Genomic DNA, 14,125 nt, shown 5'->3' on the forward strand with positions numbered 1-14,125 from the left:
GCTTTGTCATGGAATGCATGAAGGTTGAGAGAGGAGAAAATGAAGCCAGTGTATGCAAGGATGTTGAGAGTGGGGGCTTATGAATATATACCCCTTTCCTAGTTTGACCCCCTCTCCTCATCTTCTGAAGGACTGAAAAAGGTTAGTGGTATCCTTACATACGTTTATGTTAATGCCACCGAGGATGAGAGGATGGAGACTTGATAGCAGCTCCACTTCTTTGGAACTGCCTTCCTAGAGAATCCCAGTTCTAATCCCTAAATTGGAAAGTTTCTGGAAACTCTGCCATATGTTCTGGTTTAGAAAGACCCTTTGAAATATTCTGGACATTTTAGAATTTGCATGAATGCAGCCATTTATATGTTCTGTCCCACGGGGCATTAGAATAAGCAGGATTCATTGGATACTTAGGGGGTAGTCACTTTAAGATTCTGTTTAAGGCTTATTCTACATTTGCTTTCTGGTTTTGACATCCTGGTGCAATTCCATTAAGCCTTGGAGTTTGTTTGTTAAGAATGCAACAGTAAAGCTGGGAAAAAACACACAAAACTTTCCAAGTCTCTCAGTGTAAAGAGCCTCGAGAGAACCAAACACATAGTCCCAGAATCCTACATGGAGACAAAGCGAATTTCACATAAAAACATGCTATTCAAAAATGTTGATTGCAAGCTCAGTGTAATTAGTGTGGCTTGAGTATCCATTGCTAATTGTTCTCAGCCATCGTGAAGTCTGGGCATTCATGAACAGCCACTGCATTCAGTTTTAATTACTGAGTGAGTTGTTATCATAAACATCCCTCGGTGATTACTAAACCCCAGCAACGGAAGCCTGTTTTAAGAAGATTTAGGCACACACATACACACACATTGTTGAACATTCTGGGTTAAATGCCATTTAAAAACCCAGAGTAGGCCTCTTGCTGAAAGCTGCTCATTAGGAAATATATCATCCTGTCTATAGGAGAAATAACTTTGCAATTTTCCTCCCACACGTGTTAAGAGTCTATCCTGAGCAGCGCAAAATATTGTCATGCAAGGGAAAATCGTAGCATTACTTTTAACAAAAAAAACAAAAACAAAAAACCCTACCTAGGCTTTGATTTTTAATCTGGCTGTTTGTGAATGTGTAGGCTGGCCTAGCATGGGGGTCGCAGAGCCATTTAAATTTCATGAGGAAGAAACTGAAAGCCATTTGGCTGGAGGGGCATTATCCTGCCTGAATTGAGTATACATGAATATCTCATTTCAGGCAAAGCAAGGCCTGGGATTTTATTTGTTAGTAAGACAGGGCTAGGGCTTCTGACAACACAGGGGGTGGCAGCTTGCCATTTTTAAAAATACATGAAATGGTGCCTTTGTTCTGTGGTACGCAGTACTAAAATAGAGACAACAGTCAAATCCCTAACCCACCACCCACCTCAGTTGCCGTATAAATATAGCATGAATTCTGGTTAGTTGGATGTTGTTATCTGAGACTGCAATCTGTTTGAACTCCGAACAGGGTTGTAAGTCCAATGGACCTGATCGATGAGTGACAGGCATGTCCCTTAAAAAACAGCCATGTGAAGTGGAGATAGTGGAACTAAGAAATGAATCGTGGTGATCCAGGGAAGGCTGTCATGTTTCCATGCCAGATCACATCCTTCGCAAGTCAGATCAGGGACTCCCCAAGCTTCTGAGTCGCTAGGGATATCAGAGAATGCTGACACAAACAGGAGTGTAAATTACCAATCTTCACTTACTCATCCCATATTTGGAATGGAAAATCCATCTATTGAATACAATTAATATTTGTGGTGCTTGTTTTTTTTAGTCTGCAGATGATTCATAATCATGACTCCCCCTCCATTTGGATTGTGCTTTCTTTGCATTGGAATGAATGGTGTGAAACAATTGTGTAATTGTGTAAAATTATGCAGACAGTGAAGCAAATAATGCAGGTTTTTTTTTGCCAGAAGCTGAACTGCAATGTTGCAAAAACAGGACTGCACGGGACGAAAACAGGACTGAATGAAGATCAATGCCTTCTTACATCCCTGCAGGTTGCACTGTGGCCTTGGCTGTCCAACGAAGTGAAGGGTAAATGGGAAGGGGCTTGATAGAGGAATACAAAATTTTACACGGCATGGAGAGAGTGTATAAAGAGAAGTTACCCTACTTTATGAAGGGTCCTGCAATGAAACTGAAAGGTGGGAGATAAAGGACAGGAAACAAGGAACCACATAGAAAAGTATGGAATTTGCTACCAGAAGATGTAGTGATGCCCATCAGTCAGATGACTTTTCAAAGGGTCTAGACAATTTCATGGAGAACAAGGCTATCAGTGGTTCCTAGTTATAAAGGCTAAATGCTTTGTTCAGGATCAGGGGAAGCATGGTTCTAAATACAAGTTGCTGGGGAACATATATGGGAGAATGCTCATGGGCAGCTAGTGGGTCTACCATCTGATTCGCTTCTGTGGAAACTATTAATGCTCAATTAATTAGGCCTTCATAAGTTCTTCCTCAGACTTGGGGTAGGGGCTTACACTGGTGAAGAAAAAAATGCATAAGAAAACAAAAACTTTCAACATGCTGAAGTTTCTTTCAATAGCAATGAGATGTGTTATTTTTTTCCCTTGAGCAGAGCAGCCAGCTTGGTTTCTGTGGAACAGCTCTGTTAGTCTCCACCGAGTAGAATTGTGATTGACAGAATTAAAAGAGAAAAGGCTGTTTCATATTTTCCCTACAGGCGCATATAAAACATGCTAAAACCTCCCTCAGCTGGCACCACACCAAACATTAATCTCAATTTACTGTGAGTTTAGCTCCCGTCTCATCCGTGGCATCTGTGCCAGGCATGGCTGGGAATTGGAGTAACACCTGATTTACCATGTTCAGAACTGTCCTGGACTTGGAAGGAATTAAATTGTGCCACTGAAGCGCATCATAGCATGACAAACAAAATGTGTATGGATAAATATAGTGAATTAAAGTGGAATCTCAGTCACCATGCCTGCCCATTGCTGGTAGAATCCTCGTGTCCCCTTTTCACCATCCTCTTCATCCTTAATTCAGTGCCCTCCTGCTGTTTATATTGGCCAAAGCAGACTGTCTCTATGAAAGAGACCAATACTTTAACAGCTATGAAACGGAGACAGCTCACTAAGCCCATGGCAGTTGCCATCTTGCCTTGCCGAAAGCCCAACCTTCGTAATGTATGTTTTAAAAACTGCTGATTTTATTTATCATTTGGGGGGGGGGGAATAGGCTTGTTTGTTTATTTTACTAGTAAAGTTAATTTACATTTTGCATAAACTGCTTAGAAGTGGTGTAAAAAGCCTGTTAAATAAAGAGAAATCCTGACATCAGTTTTGTCTCCTCTTTGACACTCAGGGTCTGAAACTTTTAAACTTTGGGTGAAAAGGGTGAGATGTTTCAAAAGTAGTAGTCATCTCCACTTTTGAGATGTTAGGTATTATGCGGATCCAGTTTAGAAATGCTCAAGATCATCTTGCCAAAGCCAAGCCAGTAAGACTCGAAATGCAGCCTCTTTTTCTAATGCAGATGCCTCTTTTGTCTGAGCAAGCCTTCCTCTGATGCATGAATGAGCCACCTGAACTTTCACCTCCTCCAGGTAATGTATTGCTTTTCAAACTCAATCACATTTGATTACCCTTCAAGGGTTTGGCTTCTGGCTCTGCCTGCTCTTCCGCAAGACCTGGAGCCACACAGCGAAACGGGATGCGCGCTCTCTCTCTCTCTCTCTCTTTTTTTTTTTTTGAATGGCATCTGCTTTTATAGCTGAGTTGTAATCATAAATGAATATCAGCCAAGCAGTCTTTTCTTATCTATATTTATTGCTGAATTGGTTGGTAAATAATAGGCTTTTGCCTTCGTTCATTGCTTTTTGAAATGAAGCCTCTTTAGTAAAGATTGTTAAGTAATTGCTGCTGCAGCTATTCAAAGTGTGTTGGGGGGAATAAAAGGAAAATGAAATTTCCAATAGCTAGAATTCATATATTAGTGCAAGTGTAAATATGCTGTAAATTGAGGTTTGTTTGAACTTTTTCACACAATATTGGGGGGAGGAGAAGATGGATGTATTTACACAAGAAATATTGATATTGTGATTATTAATGGGTTATTTAAACAGGGCAACTGTGCTCCAAGAATAGCATACACCAGCTTTAATCTCAAAAAAAATTCCCACCAAAACTTCACATTGGTGTTATCTTTTGCAAATTTTGATGTCAAGTATTGTCTAGTTAGAAAGCATTCAAGCAAGCAGAGACTGACTATTCTCTGTGTAATTTATATCTAACTTTGATGTCTTATATTCCATAAGCAGCCTACAGAACTACTTGTTTATAGCCAGGATGGAAATATTTCAAGTAAATAGGTCGACATCTATCAGATAATGGAAGTACTTATAACTTTATGCCAGTGAGCACCATGCTCACAAGTACCCAACTGATAATACGCAGTTCAACTAAAGGGCGAATATCAACAGCTCCCAAATTATTCTCTGGTTCAGATTTCTATCCAAACTGGAGAAAAATTCTCCTCCAAACTGTGCTCTTTGCCATCTCTTTAAGCCATGTTTTCTTCAGGAACTATTTGCTGCCTTGTGGTGCTGGAGAGGAAAGAGGAGAACTTCTGCCCTTCCCTTCAACCACACCTAGGACAACTAGAGGCAGCACTCAGGCAGTTGTGACAAGCCATAGTGATGGGAAGGACTGATGAGTAGAGAGAAATTAGAATCAAACCTGAAGCCAACTTGAAAAAGTTGGGTTTAAACTTAGCTACCGAGCTGCTTTTAGAATATTCCTGAAATGTGTCTGTTGTGGTGGTGGAATAGTCTCTTGCCTAAGTGTTATTTTCACATACAAGACACCAGTGGGACAATTCAAGATTCAGGATGAAATGTCATTGTTTAATACTATGGGAATTATGCAAATATTTACTTTAATAGCTATGAAACTCTGGTGCCATTGCTAATGAAGGACAGTTTTCCAGCCACTCCTAGTCAAATAGAGCCGAGTGGAGAATTTATTGAAAACATTTCCAACTTTGCTTATCTTAAGCAATGAGAACAGAAAGGGACTCCACATTCTTGTGCACAAAGAGAAATCACAGATGCTTGGTAAAGAATGTCATATAAACACAGCACTTAAGGTCCATTTCCCGTGATGTCCTCCATATATTTTTTATCCACCCCATAGTTTCTATTCAGTGTCTATTCAGTTGCACTAATTTCCTGATGTGTACCAACACATTCCCCACCATCTTGCAGCCAGTTGCAAATGGCATGAAAATCCCCGTTTTTTCATTCAAATCTTAAATTGTGAAATTTCCAGTTGGGTTTAGATGTAGAATGTTTGAAGTAAGGAGCAAACTTGTTTCCTCCTGCTCTGGAGGGTAGGGCTTGAACCAATGACTTTCTTGTTACAAGAAAGGAGATTCTAACAAAACATCAGGAAGAACTTTCTGACAGTAAGAGCTGTTTGACAGTGGAATGGACTCCCTTGGGAGGTTGTAGACTCTTCTTCATTGGAGGTTTCTAAACAGAGGTTGGATGGCCTGTCATGGATGCTTTAGCTGAGATTCCTGTGTTGCAGGGGGTTTGTCTAGGTGATCCTTGGGGTCCCTTCCAATTCTATGATTCATTAATTCTAACAGGTGCCCACAGTCAAAGCAAACAGGTGCCACTGTATTTTGCTCTGGTCAGACCTCACCTGGAGTACTGTGTCCAGTTCTGGGCACCACAGTTCAAGAAGGACACTGACAAACTGGAACGTGTCCAGAGGAGGGCAACCAAAATGGTCAAAGGCCTGGAAACGATGCCTTGTGAGGAACGGCTAAGGGAGCTGGGCATGTTTAGCCTGGAGAAGAGGAGGTTAAGGGGTGATATGATAGCCATGTTCAAATATATAAAAGGATGTCACATAGAGGAGGGAGAAAGGTTGTTTTCTGCTGCTCCAGAGAAGCGGACACGGAGCAATGGATCCAAACTACAAGAAAGAAGATTCCACCTAAACATTAGGAAGAACTTCCTGACAGTAAGAGCTGTTCGACAGTGGAATTTGCTGCCAAGGAGTGTGGTGGAGTCTCCTACTTTGGAGGTCTTTAAGCAGAGGCTTGACAACCATATGTCAGGAGTGCTCTGATGTTGTTTCATGCTTGGCAGGGGGTTGGACTCGATGGCCCTTGTGGTCTATTCCAACTCTATGATTCTATGATTCTAGGGTTTACCCCTTGTTTGACAGCCAACAACCTGCCCATGGTGAAGGGTGGATAATAATAGGGTGAAGGGTGGATAATAATAACAATTGTAACAACAATTACAATCATTGTAATAATAATGATAACAACAATAACAATCACCATCTATTTGGTAATAACATTCACAAAGAAAAATCTAGAGGTGAAATTTAGGAAGCAAATTAATTTTGCAGATCTAGCTTGAACATTATTTCTAGAACTCAGTTTAGCCTATCCCCCCCTTCCTACTCTTTTCCATAAGTTCTTCCCACCAGTTCCTCCCGTTCTTTTTCTTCACAGTCACTGCATATCGATATTCCGATCCAAGCTTCTCACAGTAGGATCCAATTGACATGGTTATTTACAGCAGATTTCCACTTGTAAACACACAGAATTTAATTGTCTTTCGTGTTTTGGAGGCTGCTTTCATAGCAGCCCTGTTAAATCTCACAGCACAATTTCTCTGATGACACAAATGTGAGTACAATTTGCTCTAAATTTTGGAGATGATGGGGAGCTTCTTCTATAATTTGAACTCCTAGGAGATATTGATGTTATCCAAGTTTCTCTGTATGGGGTCAAGGGGAGGGAGACCCATATTGATTCATTAAGAATTTTTTTTAAAAAAGCTACAGTTGCTGTGGTTTTTTTTAAAAAGAGTATTGGCTGAAGTGGTGATTTGGCTTTCCGTTCAGCCATAGAAGGGGAAATCTGTCAGGATAGTTTGGATGTAAAATATCTGTTTTCTGTGTTCATGAGACAGATGGGAAATGTGATCCCCAGCACTAACCTTGCAGGTGGTACTAAGTAGCCAGCTGCCACCTCCTCTGCCTCTGCTCTTTTGGCTTGGACATTATTTTCTCAGTTCAAGGAAGGACAAACTTGGCTTGTGATTACTAAAGCGACCATAGGCCAATTGTATTTCACAAGGCCCAGTCTAGACAAATAGCTCATCATGTTGGTAAAATGTTTCTGGACAATACCAATTTGGACTGAAAGCAGGAAATCATGATCAGACGTTCTCTCTTTCTCTCTTTTTAAAACCCTACAGATGGAAAACCAAAAAGGTCTAGGTTACTTTTATCTTCTAGTACCTTCTAGATTCTAATATTTAGGAATATTCAAACATGCAATCTCCTCTGCAGTCTGAAGCAACACAAGGTTAACAACAGAGGTGGATGGCCACACCGACTCGGCCCCGGACACATTGACCAGATACTTGGAAGCTGTGGCTGGATGGTTTCATGGGAGCCTATTGAAACTAAATCCTTCAAAGACAGAGGTCCTCTGGCTGGGTCGGGATGGTGTGGGGATGAGGGACCAACTCCCTTCTCTTGTGGGGGCCCAATTACTGCCATTGCCTTCCATTAAGAGTTTGAGTGTAATACTTGACGTCTCCCTTTCCATGGAGGCGCAGGTTACAGCAACAGCCAAGGTGACATTTTTCCACCTTCACCGCAATTGGTCCATTACCTTTCCCACCCTGATTTGGCCACAGTGATACATGCGACGATCACCTCCAGGCTTGACTACTGTAATTCGCTCTACACAGGGCTGCCCTTGAAGCTGTCCCAGAAACTCCAGAGGGTGCAGAATGCTGCACTGAGGCTCATCACAGGGTCTCTGCCATGGGAGCATATTCACCCAGTGCTTTTCCAGCTGCACTGGCTCCCGGTGGAGTACAGGGTCAGATTTAAGGTGCTGGTTTTGACCTTTAAAGTCCTTCACAGCCTAGGACCCTCGTACCTATGGGACCGCCTCTCCCGGTATGCCCCACAGAGGACCTTAAGGTCCATAAATAGCAACACCTTAGAGGTCCCATAGAAGTGCAGCTGGAAGGGCAACATATGCAGACCCCACTTGATCTGATCATATGTCCCATACATACTGAATGGAACTTTCTTCTGTGCACAGGATTGTTTTGTAAGACCGGTTTCAAAAATGCACTCCGTCATGCTTAATTCACTGAGTGGATTTTTTAATTTATGGCATTTATATCACACCCTTCTCCTCTCCCCAGAAAAGGGTAAAGGTGGCATATATGGCTCTCCCACTCTATTATCCTCAGAACAACCCTGTGAGGTCAGATAGGTTGAGAGTTAATAATTGGTCCAAGATTGGTCAGTGAACTTCATGACTAAATAGGGATTTGAACCTTGGTTTCACAGGCCTTAGTCTGGCACACTAACCATTTTGCAACACTGGCATGATAAGCCTCACATCCCAATCTTTTCTTTTCAGATACATGTGTAACAGGTAGAATATACTATTTCAGAACATGTTGAGCTTTTGGGTGATGTGTTACTTTTCAGAGTAGTAGAAATGAGTGCTTCAAGTATATGTTTGCATAGGTGGTGGGAGCACCATAACGCACACAAAAGCATAGACTTTCACATAGTAATTGAGCATCCAATGCAGTCATGGATATGTGTTCCTGTCCTTTAAGTAAAATCAATGCTGTAAAATGCTACTTCTCCCTAGCATTTGTGTGTTTCCTTTAGATAGTGCTGTGAAGTCTATTGACCACATCTGAGCAGGAATATGTTTTCTCCTCATAATTCTCTGTTCTGTAACCATTGATCCAAAATGCATGCCATAATAATGGGTTTTTAGAATCTGTTTCCATGGAAATCTTTGTAATGCTAGCAACACTGGTAAATGAGCTCACTGTGGTAACTAGATTCTGCACAGTGTACAATGGGGGTGGGGGACCTGTGGCCCTCCATAAACTGCTGGACCCCAGTACCCAGCAGCCCCAGCCACTTTACCCTGTCGCCAGAAATTATGAGAGTTATAGTCCCACAACATCTGGAGAGCCACAGGCTCCCTATTACTGATGCATAAAGACAGGAAAATTATTGTTGAATGTTTTGCACGTGGAAGCAGCTTCATGGGAGAATTCAAATAAATTGAGGAGGAGAAAGAAATACAATTAGCAGGTATTTTTGTTTCAGAAAATGTATTAAAATGTACAAATATGCACATTTTTAATGCAATTGTTTCCTCAGCTAATGTCTCTTTCCTGAATTAGTCAAGAATAACCTGCTTAAAGTAAAAAGCAACATTTCCAGTTGTGTGTCGAGGTCCCCAAGCCACCCCTCAAATAACTTACAAAACACACATAATTTTTGTTTAAGCTTTTTGGCATAATTTTGGCCACAACTTTATTGAAATACATAAATGTGAGTGGTTGCTTAGGCATTTGTTAAGACTATCTGTCCCCCCGCCTGGGGACAGAACTGACTTCCAGCCACCACCAAAAGCCAGTAAGGGAAAAACAATATTAGGGAGAAATGGAGCTGAGTCACAGACCTTCACCTCTCCCCGCATGCTCCCCAGGGCTTGTCGGCCCTAGCCCCATTCCAGGGATTTGGATGAAAAGATGGCAAGCCCCTGGATTCCTTTAATGGAATTTCCCTTTCCGCAGCAACCTTGGAGGGGCAGGCCCAGCCAATCCTAACCCTTCCTCCAACCAATTGATAACCAATGCCTAACCGCAACCTTACAAGTTGTGACAATTTGCTACGCAGTAGGCAAAAACCAAATGGCATAGCCAATCGGCCAGATGGACAAAATTCCTACCAGGCCCCTGCCCCAACGGCAGACGACCCCATGACAGGCATAGCAAGGTCAACGCAAACCCATTAAATTTGGGTGGATTGGTGGGTGTTCCGTAGCTCACAGTGAAACAGAACACTCAGGCTGCGAGCACAGGATTTAAAACATCTGATCCCTCCCACCAAATTGCAACATAGAATTTACCCCAGCAACCCAGCCATCCAATAGGAATCCTGCCTGGCAACAGAGGGGTGGCCTGGTAAACCCCACTGCAACACGTGCTCTCCATGAGGGAGAACACGCTTTATGCCCACACCACTGCCCCCCCCCCAATGGAGAGAGCTGGAAATGTTGATTGTGTGTATGTCTGTGTTTGCTGTATGTTCATGAGAGAAAGAGAGAGAGAAAGATTGTGTAACTGCATATAAATTGGCCCCTGCTGGCATGTGACCCTTGGAAGGGTGGTTGACCATGGGCTGGAAAGAGTACATAATTTCTATATGTGACAGTGCAATACTGGAAGTAATTATCTACAAACATACACACCTCAGCACAACCACTGTTACTTATGCACTCTGCATCCATCTGCAATTAACAGTGATTTTTTTAAAAATAAAAAAACTTCCTCAGTAAACAACTGGAATGAGCCTTAAAGTACCCAATCTACTCTGCACTGCAATGTAGCTCTTCATCACACTCCCATTATTTTCCTCCTACTTGTGCTTTACTGCTCTCTTACCACCTCCGTTTTATAACCCCACTTTAATGAGTCATTATTAAACTTTTCCCAGCCTAAACCCAACTTTAAAAAAATGACTCCTTGCAGGCAGACAGTCTATAGCATCCCCTGGTGAGTGACTTGCAGGCTCTGGAGTTCATAATTATGGGAATGACAAAGAAAACATATAAACACTTTTTATAGGAATCCTCTAGTGGCTGTGGCCTGGCATGTAAAACGTCAGCAGACTTTATACCTTTAGGGATTATTTGCAGGGGTGGGAAGTTGTTGTTCCTCTAACTTTTTATTCTGCTTAAAAAATGAAAAACAAAAACAAACCCTCACTGTGTTAAGCTTGAAAATGTGGATCATATTGATGTGGGGGACTTTTGTAAATTGTATGTGACTTCCCCCCACCTCATCTGCTCCTGAAGATTCCAGCCAGGAGAAAGGACATTAAAACATGAATGTGTGCATAAAATATCCACTTAAATCAAAACAGCATAACAAGTATTCATCACCACATTTTGCTGATGCACAAGTTAGTGTTATCTGTAGTCTTACAAAGCAGTGAATTCTTTGCTAAAGAATCTTATACGAACTTGGACGTGCTGGATAAGCGATTCAAGAGCTGAACTGTTAGATGATCTAAAACAAAGATCTTTGCAAGGTTTTTTTTTGCAGGTTAATTAAGATAAGCATGATAAGATTTGCAGCCTAGAAGTGTATTAATTGAGAGCTTAAAATTTTGTGTGTGTGTGTGAGAGAGAGAGAGACGGGGGGGGGGTGGAGGGAGGGAGAGAGAGAGAGAGAAAAAAAGGGGGGGGGGAAACACCCTATCCAAGTTTTTGGGATTTGCTTTCAGCATAGGTGATGGGATGGTATACGGTAGGAAGAAGTGATTTTAAGGAACATTTACTTTCTTTTTCAAATTTATAACTCACCTCCCCCCTCCCGCCCCAAGTCGCTCATGGAAATAAAATTGCATTTTAAAAAGTGCAAAAGAACTTTGTCTCCAGATTAGTATACATATTACTTTGCTTTTTTTAAATAAATAAATAAATAAATAAATAAATAAATAAATAAATCATGCAACATAGGGACACAGGAAGCTGCCTTATTGTGAGTCAGATCATTGGTCCATCTAGCTCAATATTGTCTGACTGGCAGTGGCTATGCAGCAATTGAGCCAGCATTCTCTCCAAGCCCTACCTGGAGATGCCATGGATTGAACCTTGGGGTTTCTGCATGCAAAGTAGATGAGACTATTTATCCAGCTACCAGTGGCTCTCTAATGTCATGTCCCTTGCATCCAAGTCCCAGCATTGCTTCAAATAGAATTCAAATCTGGAAGAATTACGGGTCCCCCTCTCTGGAAGGAACCTTCCCCATCCCCTTTTACACTATCCTAGTCTGAGGATGTAGCTGTCCCATGGTCCTCAGATTTCTGGGGGAGAGCTTACCTATAGCTTCTTCTGCTCCACAGCCATGCAGGAGCATATGACTGCAGGATCAGCCATAGGCCCTTTAAAGATGGTAGTGAGTCCGGGGGAGGTGGAGTAACTGGAAGGTCAAGCTCTACCTGAGGCACCAAACATTTTTTTTTGTTTTTAAATAAAATTTTTAAAATTGATTTTCAATATATTATAAACATATATATCTACAGCTCAGCTAATAGGATGCTTTGGAGCTGTCTATGGTCCTGATCGCTGCTCAGAGAGCCAGTGTGGTGTAGTGGTTAAGAGCGGTAGTCACGTAATCTGGGTAACCGGGTTCGCGTCTCCGCTCCTCCACCTGCAGCTGCTGGGTGACCTTGGGCCAGTCACGCTTCTTTGAAGTCTCTCAGCCCCACTCACCTCACAGAGTGTTTGTTGTGGGGGAGGAAGGGAAAGGAGATTGTTAGCCGCTTTGAGACTCCTGAAGGGGAGTGAAAGGCGGGATATCAAATCCAAACTCTTCTTCTTCTTCTTCTCATCAGAATCTGCTGTAGGGAATTGTAATAAATGTAGGGGTTACTCGTGCGCAAGTTGGTGCCACTCCTGGCTAGTTTGCCTTGTTAAACCTTTTCTGTCTGGACAGCCCTACACTTCGTGGCTTTTCAGTCGCTGCCTGAATCCGTCAGTGGGCGTTTCTTAAACCTTTTCCAGCATAAAAGTTGTTTGACTCCAAGTCTCCTCCTACTCTCCCTGCGCGGAAGTCTTCTGCGCAGGGAGGGCGTGGGTAGCGGAGGACCCGTGCTCTCCTCGCTGATCTCTGGCGAGGAGTCCTGGAGCCCCTTTGCCGATTCCCCCATCTGCCCCCCTTTATCCCTGGTGTTACGCTGATTTCCTTCCCCAGCTGGTGAGCCGCCTCTCCCCCTGCTGGGCCCTTCTCCAGCATCCTTTGAGAGCCTCACCTCCGCCTCTGGCTCCGATGTCAGTTCCCTGACAGGAACCCATTTGTCTTGGCCAGAACTTAACATGACATACATGGACTAACCTGACTGGACCTGAGTTTCCCCTACTCAATTGACCTCTTTCGTTGAATAACCCAAGCCCCAATAAAACAAGCAATGGTCTAAGTCAGAAGTCTGTCACATCACTTGCTACTGAGAAGTTTTGAACACAGAACTTTATTTATGCTATACCACAAAGACACTCCCAAAGAATAATGAGTAGTTTGACCCTTAGTGGGGGAGCGAGTGTGAGAGAGATGGCACTTCCAACATTACAAAATACAGTTTCCGTAAAGAATAGATTTGTCATGCCCAACTTGGCATGACCAGTTTCCCAAGAGACATTTAAAAAAAGAACATCATTTGATTTAAGAATGTGTGCATCTATTTAGAACCTAAGCTAACATGACATAACCTTTTAATCCCCCCCCCCCCCGGCCAGTTTAGTCCATCCTACATTCCCAAAGAGGAGTTTTAAGCAAGAAGAGGCAATTTGAAAGAGTAACTTAAATCAAATGGTTTTCTTCTTCTATAACAGTGATTGTGTTGTTACTGCAATGCTTTTCTGAAATGAGAGAAAATGGGACTATTTGAGCCCCCTTCAAAATGAGAGGTTTACAAAGAGTGAGACACCTAATTAATGCTCCACTTTGTAAAAGTTTGCATTGTTCACTGTCAGCTCTCAATAATTTATTTAAAGTAAAAGGCTAATCTAATTGGCAGTAATGAGCCAGTAAAACTTATATTGGATTACTGGCAACAGAAGCCCACAAGAGCTCCCTGGGCAGTTTAAATCAGTAATATTCTAGTCACAAAACTTCATTGTTTCAGCTCAGATCACTGGCACTGCCTCTGAGCTTGCCTAGGGTAGTAAGCCAGATTGATTCCATTGCCTTCATGTCACTTCTGATGGCTATTTGCCTCTGCAGCACTTTTAACTAGCAAGACACCGGTGCTGAAATATTTACCAATTGCTTCTTCGACTGGAACATCCACCACTAGCCCTCTCTGCAGAAATAGTTTTAGGAACTGCATTAAAAACAATGGAAAAGAACGAATTGCATAAATTCCAGTACACCAGACAACACATGAACCACTATACATACTTATTATTTACTAATTCGCATAGCGCTTCCTACCCAAATAGGCCTCTAAACGGTTTGCAAGTATAAAG

General features: G+C 42.2%; 1 long non-coding RNA gene across 1 annotated transcript in view; it reads left to right on the top strand.

Moving 5' to 3' along the window:
* Window positions 1–14,125, top strand: part of LOC310712256 — a 46,231-nt gene that overhangs the window by 17,704 nt on the left and 14,402 nt on the right. Inside the window, exon 4 of the long non-coding RNA XR_014528813.1 lies at window positions 3,545–3,614. This is a non-coding gene — a long non-coding RNA (uncharacterized lncRNA). The remainder of the gene's footprint in view (window positions 1–3,544; window positions 3,615–14,125) is intronic.

The sequence above is a fragment of the Podarcis liolepis genome, assembly GCF_965112155.1.
Source record: "Podarcis liolepis genome assembly, chromosome: 7".
NCBI classification, from domain to species: domain Eukaryota; kingdom Metazoa; phylum Chordata; class Lepidosauria; order Squamata; family Lacertidae; genus Podarcis; species Podarcis liolepis.